General features: G+C 42.5%; 1 protein-coding gene across 1 annotated transcript in view; it reads right to left on the minus strand.

Annotated features, from left to right (window-relative positions):
* Positions 1-12572, minus strand: part of COL8A1 (collagen type VIII alpha 1 chain) — a 260001-nt gene extending 247429 nt beyond the window's left edge. The window contains exon 1 of the mRNA XM_078657721.1: positions 12512-12572. The gene's annotated coding sequence lies outside the window, so the exon portion shown is untranslated. The remainder of the gene's footprint in view (positions 1-12511) is intronic.
* Between the last annotated feature and the right edge of the window lie 1601 nt (positions 12573-14173).

The following is a 14173-nucleotide window of genomic DNA, read 5'->3' on the forward strand; positions in this document are numbered from 1 at the left end:
GAGCGCTCATACAGAGATTGGGGTGGGTAGCCAGACAAAGGGGGTTCGAAAGGCAACCTATTGCTTTGTGGACAAAAATGGAAAGAAGCCCTGAGTCAGAGACATAGGCCTGATCCCACACTATGGGGCCCATTAGGATCACGGGCGGATTGCCACCGCCCGCATGGCGGTGGCCACCCGCCCGTGATCCGACCCCGCCCGCGCGGTGCCTGCCATGTTGTGCATGGAAGTGCACGACATGCCTTCCTGGCATTGTGGCGGGCGGTGCTGAGTGCACCGATGACAGGAATGCAGGATGCCCCCGCCACTGTGGCGGGCACATCCTAATTGCCCCACGGGACCCCCGCCCTTATGGCGGGCGGTCCCGTTTCCCGATAGGATGGCGGGTGGACAAAGTCCGCCCGCCATCCTAATGACCCCCTTTAGCTCGTGCGTGGAACAAATGAGCAAATGTACATTTTCATCATTATTACTTATGCAGATTGTCTGTAATGCAAACAATATGCAAGAGTACGTACAGGGGAGAAAGAGAATGCCTAAATGTCTATGGTTTGCCTAGATTTCAGATTAGTACTTCATGGCATTGTGTGAGGCCATGGAAGGGCACATAAATGCCCAACAATTATTTGTCAAATAGTGTTGTGGACTCATGTGTTAATGGTGTGGCTCTTGAAAACAAAGACACAACAAACTTTCCTCTGTCAGTGTAACAGGTGCGCAACATACATACGGAAAGAAAGTGTATATTTCTGTTTTTTGAAAGATTGACCAAATAAAATCAACAATTTTTTGGCACCGTTTACCTTGAATATGACTATATATCAGAAAAAGTATTACACAGAACTATCATCTGGCAAAAATACAAAAATGTTGTGCCCTAAACTTCACTTACAAAATATCATTCTCTTGGATGTAGATTTTCTATTAATGACTATAAAAGGGCAAGATTTAGGACACTGAGGCATTCATTACCAGTTAAGGGCTACATTTATAACCCTGCATATACACGTTTGCATAGGAATCAGAATTACAAGTAGTGTGATAATTATCACACCCTTGCAGTTGTCCCCTGACAAACTCCAACAGGTTAAATGTGCAGAAATGTATCGGAGAAAAGGTCCAGAAAAATTGCATAGTTTGTTAAAAACAGACTCCACAGATTATGCCCCAGTTTCTTTTTTAAAACTCACAATAGGAGGTATTTACCACATGAGGTAAATAACTCACCCTGCATTAATATTTACAACTTGTCGAAAATACCCCTTTCTATTCCGACAAACTAGTAATGAGGATCCTTGTCAGATGAAATTCTGACAACATTTTGCCAACACACCCTTTACGTTGTAGTTTTCGTAAAGGAAATTGAAGCATCCCTTTTAACACACAAACCTGGCTCTACTGTACAATACTGGCTGCTGTCTCTGTGGACTCCAGGCAGGAGAAGGTTCCAGTTCGCTCTCTGCAGATGCGGAAGCTTAGCTGCAAAATTCCTGAGGAAATTGACTCAGACAGTACAGCTGTATGAAGACCACACCAGAGGTTCAAATTCTGCACCTCTGCAAATGTCCCATTAAACAGGCTCTCACACGGGAAGGCAGAGAAAGGAAACTCTTTGTAGGGCGGAACCTGGCAGTAACAGGGGAGACACACTTCTGACAAAGTCAGGAGGGGAGGGAAAAAATTCGAAAAGAGTCATTGATTTGAGGTATTTTAGGCGGAGTGGATGGCAAACATCCGTGTCATCCAAATATCCAGTTAAAAAAGTCCTAAAAATGGAAGACTTTGTCAAGTAGAGTGATCATTATGATACATATGCTACAACACTGGGTATACTGGTATCCGGCTCCAGAGTTATGTTTCGAAATTCCTCAAATGGTCCTTTGCATTGACATATTAATTATTTTAAGTATTTCACACCTTGAGAGGTATTGATTCTCTATGAGACCTTGCTAGAGGCTAGACGGGTCTCAGATGCGAAAATTATTCTTTTTTATTAAATAAACAAACACAGTGGTGGCCAGCATGACTCAGGGAGGGGTTGGGGAGGTTTCGGGCAGGGTCCCGACTCCTGTGCCGCCTCAGCTGCTGGCCGCCCAGGTCCGCGTTTTCCTGCTGTTCGCCTGCTGAACAGGAAGCAGCCACCGGCAGCCTCCCTCCCCTCCCCTCCCCTTAGCCAATCACAATGCTGCGGATGGCGCCCAGCCGGGTGCCTGTAGGGAGGTCATTTTCTCTATGAGAAAATCCAGAGTGCGCATGACTGGTTTGGTTGGCCCCAGAGGGCCGACAAAATAGTCAGGGCACTCAAAGTGGGCAAGCCACTCCTCCCCAACCCGCCCACCCGCTCGCCCCCAACCAGGAATACACTTCTGCTTTCTCACGACATTCATCACATATGTGACAGAGTAACCCATCTGCCAAACTCTAAATCAAGCCCTAAATCACTTATGAAAGCAAAGCTGCTGGTGTAATTTAGATAATTTAAGCAAGAGAGGACCTAGTGACAGAACAGGAATTACACTGAAAAGGTGAACATTCTTGCACCCTCCAGAAGTACTTGAGTTACAAGATTGGTATTGAATCGAATCATGGGCAGCTTTGAAAACAGGGGCAAGAGTTTGCCAAATGTACACATAAACAGATATGGCAAGAAGATTTGGAGTACCAGGGAAACCCACTTGAAGAATGGTTGTGTTAGGGCAGCTGGAACATACTGGGTAAAAAGCAAACGTGGGTAGCACGAATTGCCCACCCCTTGCAGATTAAGTATAACATATAATATATAATATAATAGAACAGGAGAAACAGGAGAAAAAGTCTGCTAGTACCATTTTGTCCATTTAAAAGGCAGATAATCACTATAATTCTAGAAGACCATTTTGAAAGCATTTATAAAGAAGGCAGATGTAGATGAAGGTAAAGGTGCTCTATAGGAGCAGAATCAGATAATAAATTATCTTAATCACAAAGTTGTGTATTGAATTTTAGAGTACTAAGGATGTCTTGGGTGTCTCCGGAAAGGTGGATAGCAGGAAGAATGCCTTGAACCAGGCGCAGTTGGGAATTGGAACTAAATATCCAGGCTTGATTCACACTGCATTTACTATCAGAAGGTGGGTCTTATAATAGGCTTAGGCATGGCTTACTCAGGAATTTTCAAGAGTAAGACATGCTTACTCATGGTTTCCTACAGTAAGCCGGTCTAACCCCTGGAAACCACTCATAGAAAATGATTTGTGAATCAGGCCTGAATATTCAGATGTAACACCTCTAAGACATGGGTGTGGCACAACTACTCAAAGAAAAACTTTGGGTACTGGGTGCTCCATGTTTAAGACCACAGCTTTAGCTGTAACAATAATAAAAACAGGCATTTTTAGGCACTAATACTTTTGAGTAGACACAGTACTAAAAGACCTCCGATAAAACACAAAGGGAGAAGATAGGCATGGACTCTTCTTGGTCGTATAAGAATCACAGAGCGACGGTCCTTTCTGGATATATACTTTTTGTGATACATTTTTCTGATTGAACTTTATAAAAAAGAAGATTTGCACTTTCTACCATTCTTTGGTTGGAAGAGGAATGCTGTCAGCTAAAATGCCGCATCCTCACAGTCCACATTTCAAGACACACCAAAGACACATAAACACTCACATGGGGGTACACATTTTACAGACCGTTCCTGCTGATAATCTTATTTTGCTGGGCAGGCTTGCTTCATGAAGGGATCTATGGACGGTGGCTTTTGAACTTTCCATACTCATACAAGAACATGTTGGTGAGACAGCTGGTAAAAACAGGTATTTCCTTGACTCTCTTAAGTTTGGGATGTCAGTTATGTGTTCTTTGCTTAATAGTTTTGGTTGAAATTGTAACAATTATATTGGAAGGAAGGCAGTATTATCTAGTATGAGAAATTCTTGTATTGCACACAGCTCTATTTTATTTAAGCTACTCCATTAATGTATCAACATAGTATACTTATACATTTTCTGATTGTGTACATCATAAGTCATTCATATGCTGGTGCAGATTTGCCCAATCTGTATTGGCTCTCAAGGAGTCACAGATGAACATAGCACTTCTGTTGTTTTCCACAAACTTTACTAAGGTTAATATTTGAATGTACTCAGCTGATGTATTAACCACTTTAGGGGGCAGGTAGAGACAAGTATGCATTCCCCTGTGACTAATAAAAGTGAGAATTGCAGTCATGTGTTGGATTGTGTGAGGTCTGCCGTTTCCACAGACACAATAGGAGAAGCGTGCATGCCTTTTCTCAGAGAAACCTCTACAATTCAGCCCTTTTGGGGCATAAAGAAAAGTTCTGCCTGCATACCAAGGCGAAATATTTGGTGAGTCACTGACCTGTATACTCTTGAAGGCCTGTTAGAGATGCCTAATCATCTATGGAGCTCCTTATATTTTTTTACAAAGACCATCACACCTCCTTCCCCAAGAAACATGGAGGTGAGGCTGATGGTCAAAGAAAGGCATGTCACTTGGAATGTCTGCGTTATTTGTATAGCACTAACCTAGCCAAAAGGCAGTGAAGAGCTGTACATGGTCAATGACAAAGATACAGTCAATGAGTGGTTAGAGTGGTGGATGGGTCTGAGACTCCTCCTGTATGGTGATGTAGGGTTTTTGAAAGAGGCGTGTCTTCCGCTGTTCCTAGATTGGAACAGGATTGGGAGGAGTGGCCCTGGTGGACACTTAGAAGTCACACTTGGTATCCAGAGAGTGTGGCCTGTTTAATGGTTTTCATTTGTCATTACGGTGTCTTGCAGACAAGTCTTCATGATATGGAAGCATAGATGGGGTTAATGCCCTTTAGATATGTGGTAGATGGGATACTATTGAATTGCATGTACCAGACCACAGGATAAGTGATTCTTTTTTATGTTTTAGAGTTTTATATAGCACAAACTTGAACTGAAGGTATCGGGTTACCAGAACGCTTTACATGAGCACCAGTTTTGTTACAGACGGACACATTCAATGTTGTTAGGCGCTGGGAGATTAAGTAGTTTGCCCAGAATCACAGGAAGTTGAGCGTCCCTGCCGAGACTCGAGCCCAAATCCCCAGCTTCGAGGTTGACCGTTCTAGCCGTAAGGCTACATTCTCTCCTCATATTCTTTTGTGTTCCTATTTCTATGATATACATCAGCACTTACAAACAGTAAATATGTTTTAGAGAAAACTGTGTAAGAAACGTATTATTATTATTATTAATTTCAATTATCATCGGAATTACAGACTTTACATACAAAATGGAGTATAACATAGCTCGAACGAAGATATATATTCTGATTTCCACACTGTGCTAGTGTTGTAGGGAAATAGGAATACTCGAGCAATGGGGCATCAGTAAGAAGGTGATTTAGTGTCCTTGAGAAAGGAGAGGTACATTGGTGACAAGCAGGGCTTTAAGTGGGATAAAAAAAACTGAGGGGGGTCTCTCAAATGGGCCTTGCCGATATAATTAAGGGCATGGCTTAAAAGCCCCTATGCATAAGATAAATACACAACTATGGCTTCGTTATATATTATATTGAAAATGCTTCCATTCTGAAATCATGAAACTGTGAAAGAACTATAACGAGTCTCTTTAAAGTTACCTCAAAGGCAGTGAAGGGTGGTACTGCTGCAGAGTTAAGATTCTTTTGTCACCCCGAGAGTGAGGACAAAATTGGAGAGCTTGATAGGGACCCGTCTCGGCACCTGCTTTTTAGAACTGCCGGTGCTGACAACCGTCAGGACCCAGCCCACTTCCAGCCCTAGTGGCAAGATATATATTCACTCACTTATGGAACTGAAAGAAGGCACGAGATTCTGAAAACATTCTTTTAAACGCTGCATAGATCCTCAAAAGAACCAGAAAACCATTTCCCTTAGATCAGTTATGGAATTTAATATGAATGTATATTCTGCCATTTGTCACACATATGAAATGGCACTCGAGGGAACTCTACAAATATGTTGCAAATCAGCTTTTTACAATAAAATCATATCTCAAAATAAATGACATTCAACAATCGGAATTTATGTTTTGCTTCTCTTGGTGTGTATTTGAGGAAGGCACTCTATAGCTCAACAAAATAAAAATTAAAATTAACTATCATATCTCTGCACATAAAAAATGAAAACTGTCTCTCATCAACTTGAAAATGAAAGCACCTTTGAGCTGCAAGATTCGTTCAGCTAGATCAACCGATCATATACCTGTTGAGAGGTCTAGTTATGGCTTCAACATCATAGCCCTAAATCTTTGCATAACATATTTTATTCTATTTTAGGGCATTTATGAAGTGTAGGCATCGCTTGGGTGCAATGGAGCACTTTAAATAGAAAAAGCCCTTACATGCTGCTCCGTGCGGTTTACATGAGTCCTAGTTGGCATTTACTAAGACAAAAGGGGGAATACATCAATGTTGGTGGGTTTCATGAGCCAGAATATATCAGGGTAAAAGGTGGTCTGAGTTTGGGGATGTTCAAATCCACATTGACTGTGGTAAATACAGCTCTGATATTCAAGTCCTCCTACTCTTGCATCTGGATGGAGGTAATGTCCTTCTCTATGGCCTCCCAGACTCCACATTGGCACTTTTTTGGGTCATAAGCCTCAGCACCTGTCATTCAGGGCCTGAAGTTATATGATCATATCACTCATGCCCAGATGGAACTCCATTGGCTCCCCTTGCCGGCCCACACTGTCTTCAAAACCATCTACATTCTCTAGAAATCCCTCATGGCGAGCTCCCTTTTTATCTTCCAGACAAGCTCACCATCTCTAGTGGATCTCAGCACACCCAAAGCCAGTACACCATCAGACTGCATACTAAGAAGTGTTAAAAAAGGAAAAACAACACAACAGGCCTTTTCTATCTTTGAACTCAGGATCTGGAACAACATCCCTATATGCATCAGGACCACCTCAACGCTGTTCCAATTTAAGAAAGAGTTGAAGACTCATCTCCTTAAAGAATACTACATCACAAAGCATTAACCCTCCACAGACCACCTTCCTCTCCTATTAATCAGTGACGTTATGCTTACCTTTGACCATGTACAGGGCCTTTTGGCTTAGTTAGTGCTATTGAAATACCATATTCATACATACAGAAAACAAATGTAGAAAATGTCCAACTTAATAGCTGACATGGGGAAGTGGAAAAGGAGGTCGATGGGTGGGGAGAGGCATTTACAATAGGAGGATCTTGAGTTTTTTCCTAACGATCAGATGTGAGGGTGCCATTCTCAAGCTCCACAATAGTGCCTATTCCATAATTATTTTGCCAGGACAGTTCTAAAATTCATAACGTGAAAGGGAAGGGTTAGCTTAAGTATGTAGGGCTGTATTTTCTAGATGCATCTACTGGGATGGAAAGGCCGGAAGCAGAACTATATTGAAGGCCATTCAGCCGAAAAACAAATCAGTCAGAAGAATCTTGAGCAGTTGCACATAAAAATCTGTAAGATACACAAGCCAATCTGAAACCCTGCGAAGAGATGGGGCCTGTTTTCTAGTCTTATAGCAGGCGGTTCTTGAGCTAAAATGTTGCTCTCCTACTTCCATCTTGTATGAGAAGGATAAAGCCACTTCACACACTTCTGATTTACCAACGTGAAGGGCAGCCATCTTAACTACTCATTTTCAAAAGTAGTGAGCATTGCTAAGAAACACAGTCACAGCATTAGACAGCAGCATTGATTTCGTCCTGTATACATGTATATTGGTGATTTCAAATGCACACCATGCCACAGAGTGCCTGCTTCATGGTACCAAGATGTAAATGAAAGGCGACTGCACATAATTCAAAGGAAACTCGTGCAATAAGGCAGACCAGTATTTTACAGACACAGGGCCAGATTGGATAACATGCACTAGCGAAGGACAATTTTGCACTGGTACTGAGCACGTTTGCACTGGCACCAGGCAATTTTGCACTAGTCTTAAATTCACATTTGCCCCACCGACTGGCACAAAATGTCATTTTTTGCACTGGTTAGTCAGCGCAAAATTAATTGTTGCATTGGCAATTGAGTCCAATCTCACTCAAAATTATACACCTGTGCATAATTGTCCATATACTTTGCAAACCTGAACTATACTTATGAAATTTACATAAACTTGTCTCTGGCATCCACCGTTAGATGCTTGTCATAAACACCGGTGGCACGGTGAAACAGTGTGGCCTTTTACTTCTTTCTGTACTCCAAATGGCCCATTCTGCAAACACAAACAACATACAGCAAGTACACCTACTTTTATTTTACCTTTTATGTAAAGGAAAGTTCTGAACGTGTGGTATTACTACGGTCTTCCAATGCACCAATTCCGCAGCCCAGTCAACCGTGTTTCTGCTAGCCTGTTTAAAATGTATGCACAAGCTGAAGTTTAAATTGTCAAGATGGCTGCCTTAGCTTTTGTAGTGGCCATTTTGTGTGAGCATTTTCCACTTACTGAGGCAAAGATTGCACATGAATCTAAGACAAAAATAAGCATGATTGTTAGAGAACCTTCACAAATAATTTGCTGTGAGGTACTCATGGAAGGCTTACTATTTGAATTCAACAATAGGTCAGGAGTATTCTGTTTCCTAAAATTATAGCAAGTACCTCATGGATCCTCTGTGATGTTATGTAATCTGGAATTCCTATAGCTATAACTGTCTTTCGTTCGCATGGGCCCAATTATGTGCCTCACAGAACAGCAAACAGTGCGGGACTTATATTTCCCCGTCGGTTGGAGCTTCTCGAGGCTGGCTACTTTCTGTAGCCCCCCTCCCCCACCAAGTTAACTGCAGATGGCACAGAGGTTGCGTTTCTTTAGGAGAACTCGAAAAAAGAGAGGAAAGACAACAGGGAGAGAGAGAAAAGATGAAGGTAGGGGCTCTTTTTAACTTGTTTTTTTACAAGGACTGCTTTTTGGCCCCAGTCTGGCCCTTGCAATGGATACGTTCTATCAGAAAAAGGTCAATTTCAATATTCAATGCCCCTTCCAATCCTCTGCCCAAGAGACTTTCAATCACATCTGGAAGGATTATTATGTGCAAGAATGCAAAAAAGTATATTGCTCATGGCCAGCAAACGATTAAGTATGGTATGACCTTTATTCTGCAAACCTTTAAAAACGACAAATTAAGATCTTGACATCCCTAAGGGGCAAATGGCACGATTCCGCAGTTCCATGTCTAGTTACTAGATAAGACCGGGTACGAAGCCGAAAATGCACCATTTAGCTGGCACTGAGCAAGGGTGACATTCTCCTTCAGAGCGCCAGTATTTCAGTAAAATCTATACATTCCAATGCTTAATTTGATCAGGTGGTTGCAGGTGGGCCCCACCGCCACTGTTTTTTGTGGGACAGGCAAAAATGTTTTATTGTCGGACATGAGAAAGAAAGGCAGAATAGAGGTAAACAAGGAGGAAAGGAAAAACTGAGAAACTAAAACATATGAAGAAAGAAGGGATGAAAAAGAAAGTGCAAGGGTGAGAAAATAGACAGAATGGTTGGTGGTACAGGAAGGAGTAATAAAGTGGCATCAAGACTAGACAGCCAATGGTATTAGCCACCCACGAAGTTTGGCAGAGGGCTTCCGTGGAAACTGTAGGCTTGCACTTGTGCTTTTACAAATTAAGCACTGAAAAATCTCTTGTGGTCATGAGTGTAGCCATGCCCTTAGACACACCCGCAAACTCACTGTGGCAATATCTGTAAATGGATGTTGCAACCACTGTTACCCCTTTCAATCGCTGCCTCAGAGTTACATGCTTCATGTCTTTAAACAGTGCTCAGTCTGAGGGCTCAATTCACAAAGAGCCTCCACAGTCGTGGTGGTTGCCCCACAGTCGTGACAGGATTTCTACATTGCAGTTTCCCATTGTGGAGCTGCGGGACTCCTTGTAAATTGGGTCCTGAAAGTGGACGACCCCTGGGAGTCATGTCTGCATGTCCACTTGCGGAGGTCAGAACCACTCGACATTTCACATGAAAGTGATGTGCCATCCTCCACAGTGCCAGACAGGCCATGCCGAAGTCTACTCACGAGAAATCCTCACTAGCGAACCCGGTAGCCACACTGGCGCATACAACGGATTGGTACAGACCCCCTTTCTCTGGCTTAGAACCTTCATCAGAGCAGAAATAGTCATTATTTCACCCCGTCTTTCTTAAAAACATTAACTTCCAACAATATACTGATTATTGGAGAAAAATTATGTTTCCACCAGATGGAAATGGTAATTTTTGATTGGTATCCTTCCACTCTACAAAAAAGGATGACTAGCTCCACTCACGTGACCTTTACGTTTTTGCTTGCTTTTTGCTCCACATGTCTCCCAGAGTGCTGACAAGGGCAAGACATTAATTTACTCCTGGCCGTATCAATTATTTCAGATCCACCTGGGGGCAGTCCAGGGCTACTAAATCTTTACAATCTAAGGGGCTACAAGAAACTTTGTCACATCACCATTATCTTATGCAGCACAGGTCCTAAGGGCCACAACTGGAAAATATGCAACAAGAGCGTACCCACTTGGAAAAGTAAAAAAGTGATGGGTGGAATTCTTGAATTAATCACATCCACTAGTATTTTCGTTTTTTGTCCACTTTGCCACCCCAGACAGAAACCAGCAGAGAGTATAGCGAGGAATAAATGAGAGACTATACAATTTCAGTAAAACCAAGGTGATCATTCGATAGCCGACACTAGTCATCCCAAACGCTACTGAGAATCCCCCAGAATAATGCAGTGTGCCATTACTGCAATTTTTTGTTAACACGTATTCGATTTTCTTAAGCACAACATTTCTCTCCACAATGATGTGCAAACATAGATTTCAACAGCCAACACTGCTTCATCACGCCAGTCGCACGGTCCAATGCTTGTTTGGATTGAATGCCAAGGTAACGCCAAGGTAAACACTGGTACATCTGTCTATGCAATTTATGTTAACTCAAAAAACAGCTCCCAACACTGTGGTTGAGCCCACCCTGACTTATAGGGGTCGGGGTGACCCGATGATGAAGCATGACACCACTAGGGTGTGTGAGGGTAATTAAAACAAAAATAGTTCTTTCCCCACATTCATGGTTGGGTTAGGTACAACCTTTCACTAGAGAGCTCTTTCCCTCTTTGTTGTTTTGCCCCCAGGTCTGGACAAAATTGGTTCATTAACAATACTGACCACTGGTTGGCCGATTGGAGTATTCATTTGTGATATATACTATTCAGAGAGGACGTACTGCGGTTACTGATAGACCTCTCGAACCTTCTAGGCGTTAGGATACCTCCAAGCACCTTGTTGTGTTTACAACTCATAAAAGGTGCCACGCCCTAAAATTATGCAGCAGTCTTTCTCGGACATAGAAATTGCCTTTCTACATAATGTCTGGTAAAGGGAAATCCTGGCTTCCGTGTTTCAAGCAAATGCCTCCTTCTGTGTTTAGAGTGGGTGCCAATTCACTGCTTGGAGCACGGTTGACATCACTGCATTATTCACTTTCCCCTCTAATGCTGTCAATCTGTCGCGAAAGAGCACTGTGGCAGCCCTGCACGTGGGGCACGTGCTATTCAGACATAAAGACCCAGCGTGCCTGTCGCCTGGCTCCTAGAATCCCTCGGTATGTGGTGCCTCCATCCAGCAGGCAGGTGTTTGCTCAGCTCACTGGTCCTCACCCAGCCTCCACATGTGGCACGGCCCTGATAATTCCAACAGGCTCCTGGAATGTGGCCCTAACAGGCCGCTGCAGCCGCCTCCTGCACATATTTCACTTCACAGTCATTAAATATTCGTTTAGATCTAAAAAGTTAGCGTCGTTTTCTATATTCCACCAACAGACATCTTGCTGACAGAGTCCACTGAAAGCCTGCACACTGCGTCAGGGGCTCAGAATGGTATTGGCTACCCGTGAGCTAGAGGCCACTTGGATGAACTCCTCCATTTAGACAGTACTGTTTTATGACGTACATTACATATTTTACTGGACGGCTGCAGCATTATATTCAAGAGGAAAGCGCTTTGAGGCTGCGATATTCCTCCGTGAGCTCATTTTTAAAACACAACTTTATCTCGATAACTGCATGTCCACTCTGTAGTAAGATCCCGAATGCTTGCAGTAAATACACTCACAATTCTCCAAGACATTCATTTATATTTCCCAAAAATAGTTTTGCCCCCGAAATGCCAATGCAATTTATTGGTGCATGAGTGTTACTATGTTAGGAAAACCAAACTGAATTCGCACCCGTTGCTTTGCGCGGGAAAGCTGCATATATTCAAACGTATTGATCAATAATGTCTCCTATCCGATATACCCACTTGAAAACCATCATAAGACCAAAATACAGAAATATGGCTAAAGCTGCCTGCCTATCTATATTGCAAACTTTCACTACAGCAGGGAACAAAACATCTGATGCTAGGAATATGTAAATCAAGTGAAAAAGTTGTATGAGGTAAAGCGAGAGGAGAGAGACGGAAGCAGCATGCGCGCGCTCTTACCTCGCTTCTGGCAGGTTCTGGGAGAGGCGCTCGCGCCGGCCGGCAGGGTCGAACTGAGGCAGTATTCTGATCAACAGCTGCTATCATGCTCTTGGTTTTTATGAGCAGGTGGGAGGAGCCGAGCCTCCACAGTGCAGTAGGTGGGCTGTGAGCACAGCACAGACAAGCGACCACTTGGACAGGCCATGGAATGTTTCGTCACGGGAGCCAACAGTCAAAGAAGGGACGGTAGATGGAGTGACGGATAGGACAACACAGAGAGACGGAGATAATGAAACATGTGGGCCAGGATAAAGCAGCCGAGATAAAACTGTGGCAAGCGATAAAGTAATAGAAATACGAAATTGGAGAGCACATGGCATGGGCAGGGGAAGAAAGTCTCTGAAGGAGCGAGAGGCACAAAAGGTACATAAATATATAATTTTTCTACAAAATTACACGCAACACGAAACTTTGTTCTCACTTCATACTTTACATTTTACTAGAGATAGGTTTAAGCAGCCTCAATGAGAGAGAACACACATTGGCATAATCAATATCTGTGGTGTTAATATGCCAACACATGCAAATAGATAGGCATAGATATACAAACTATTTCAGTCTGTGTTTGCTGTGTAAATAGTCGTTCCATGTTATTGTCCGGAATTCTTTAGTGCAACATCAGCGGGACTGGAGAGATAATTTTAGGTGCAAAATCACCATGGACTCAAAAGACTTGTAGGAGCAAAAATCACAGGTACGCAAAAATCCCTTAAGGAGTAACATCACATTTAAGTCACCCTTGATGAAACATCAGCAGGAATGTGGAAACACTATTTTTAGTGTAAAAAGCACATTTAGATGCAAAATTAAATGCAGGTGCAAAATCACATTTAAGTGTATAACCACCGTCGATGCAACATCGACAGGAACTTGGAAACACCCTTGTGTGCAAAAACCTACTCAGGATCAAAATTCACAGTAGGATAAAAAACACTTAGGAACAAAATTACTCTTGGAGCAGAGGGAACAGGAGAGTGGTATCACATATATGTTCCAAATCACTGAGTAGAGAGGAAAAATGAAGCAGTAGGACGTCACATGAGGGGTAAATGGTCTACATGAGTGTGACATTACACCTGGTTGATCAAACAACACTGAGATACAAAACCAACATTGTTGCAACATTAGCGTGAACGTGGAGAGCTTTAGTAGCACCAATTCTACTTGGGTGTACACTCACTTTTAGGTGGAAAATCACCAAAAGTGTATTTTGGTATCACATTGAGGAGCAACATTACACTTGTATGCTAAATTGCACTAAGGTAAAAAATCACATTTGGACAATATCAGCAGAAATGTGAAAAGATGATTAGAAGCATAAACACGACTTAGCTGGAAAACACATTTTGATGTAAAATCCTATATAATTGCAAAATCACGCATGATGGATCAGCAAAAGGATTTTGTAAACACTTTTCAGGGTACCAATTACATTTATGAGCAAAACAGATTTTAGTGCAAGATCACTTTTAAATACAGAATAACACCTAGGTTCAAAACCACCCATAATGCAACATCAGCAGGCGTTTGGAAATACTTTTTAGTGCAATCAATATTTAGGATCACACTCAGGTTTCCACCCCGTACCTCACACACATCACATCGTACCTCAGAAATTCC

Source organism: Lissotriton helveticus, chromosome 8, assembly GCF_964261635.1.
Source record: "Lissotriton helveticus chromosome 8, aLisHel1.1, whole genome shotgun sequence".
Classification (NCBI taxonomy): Eukaryota; Metazoa; Chordata; class Amphibia; order Caudata; family Salamandridae; genus Lissotriton; species Lissotriton helveticus.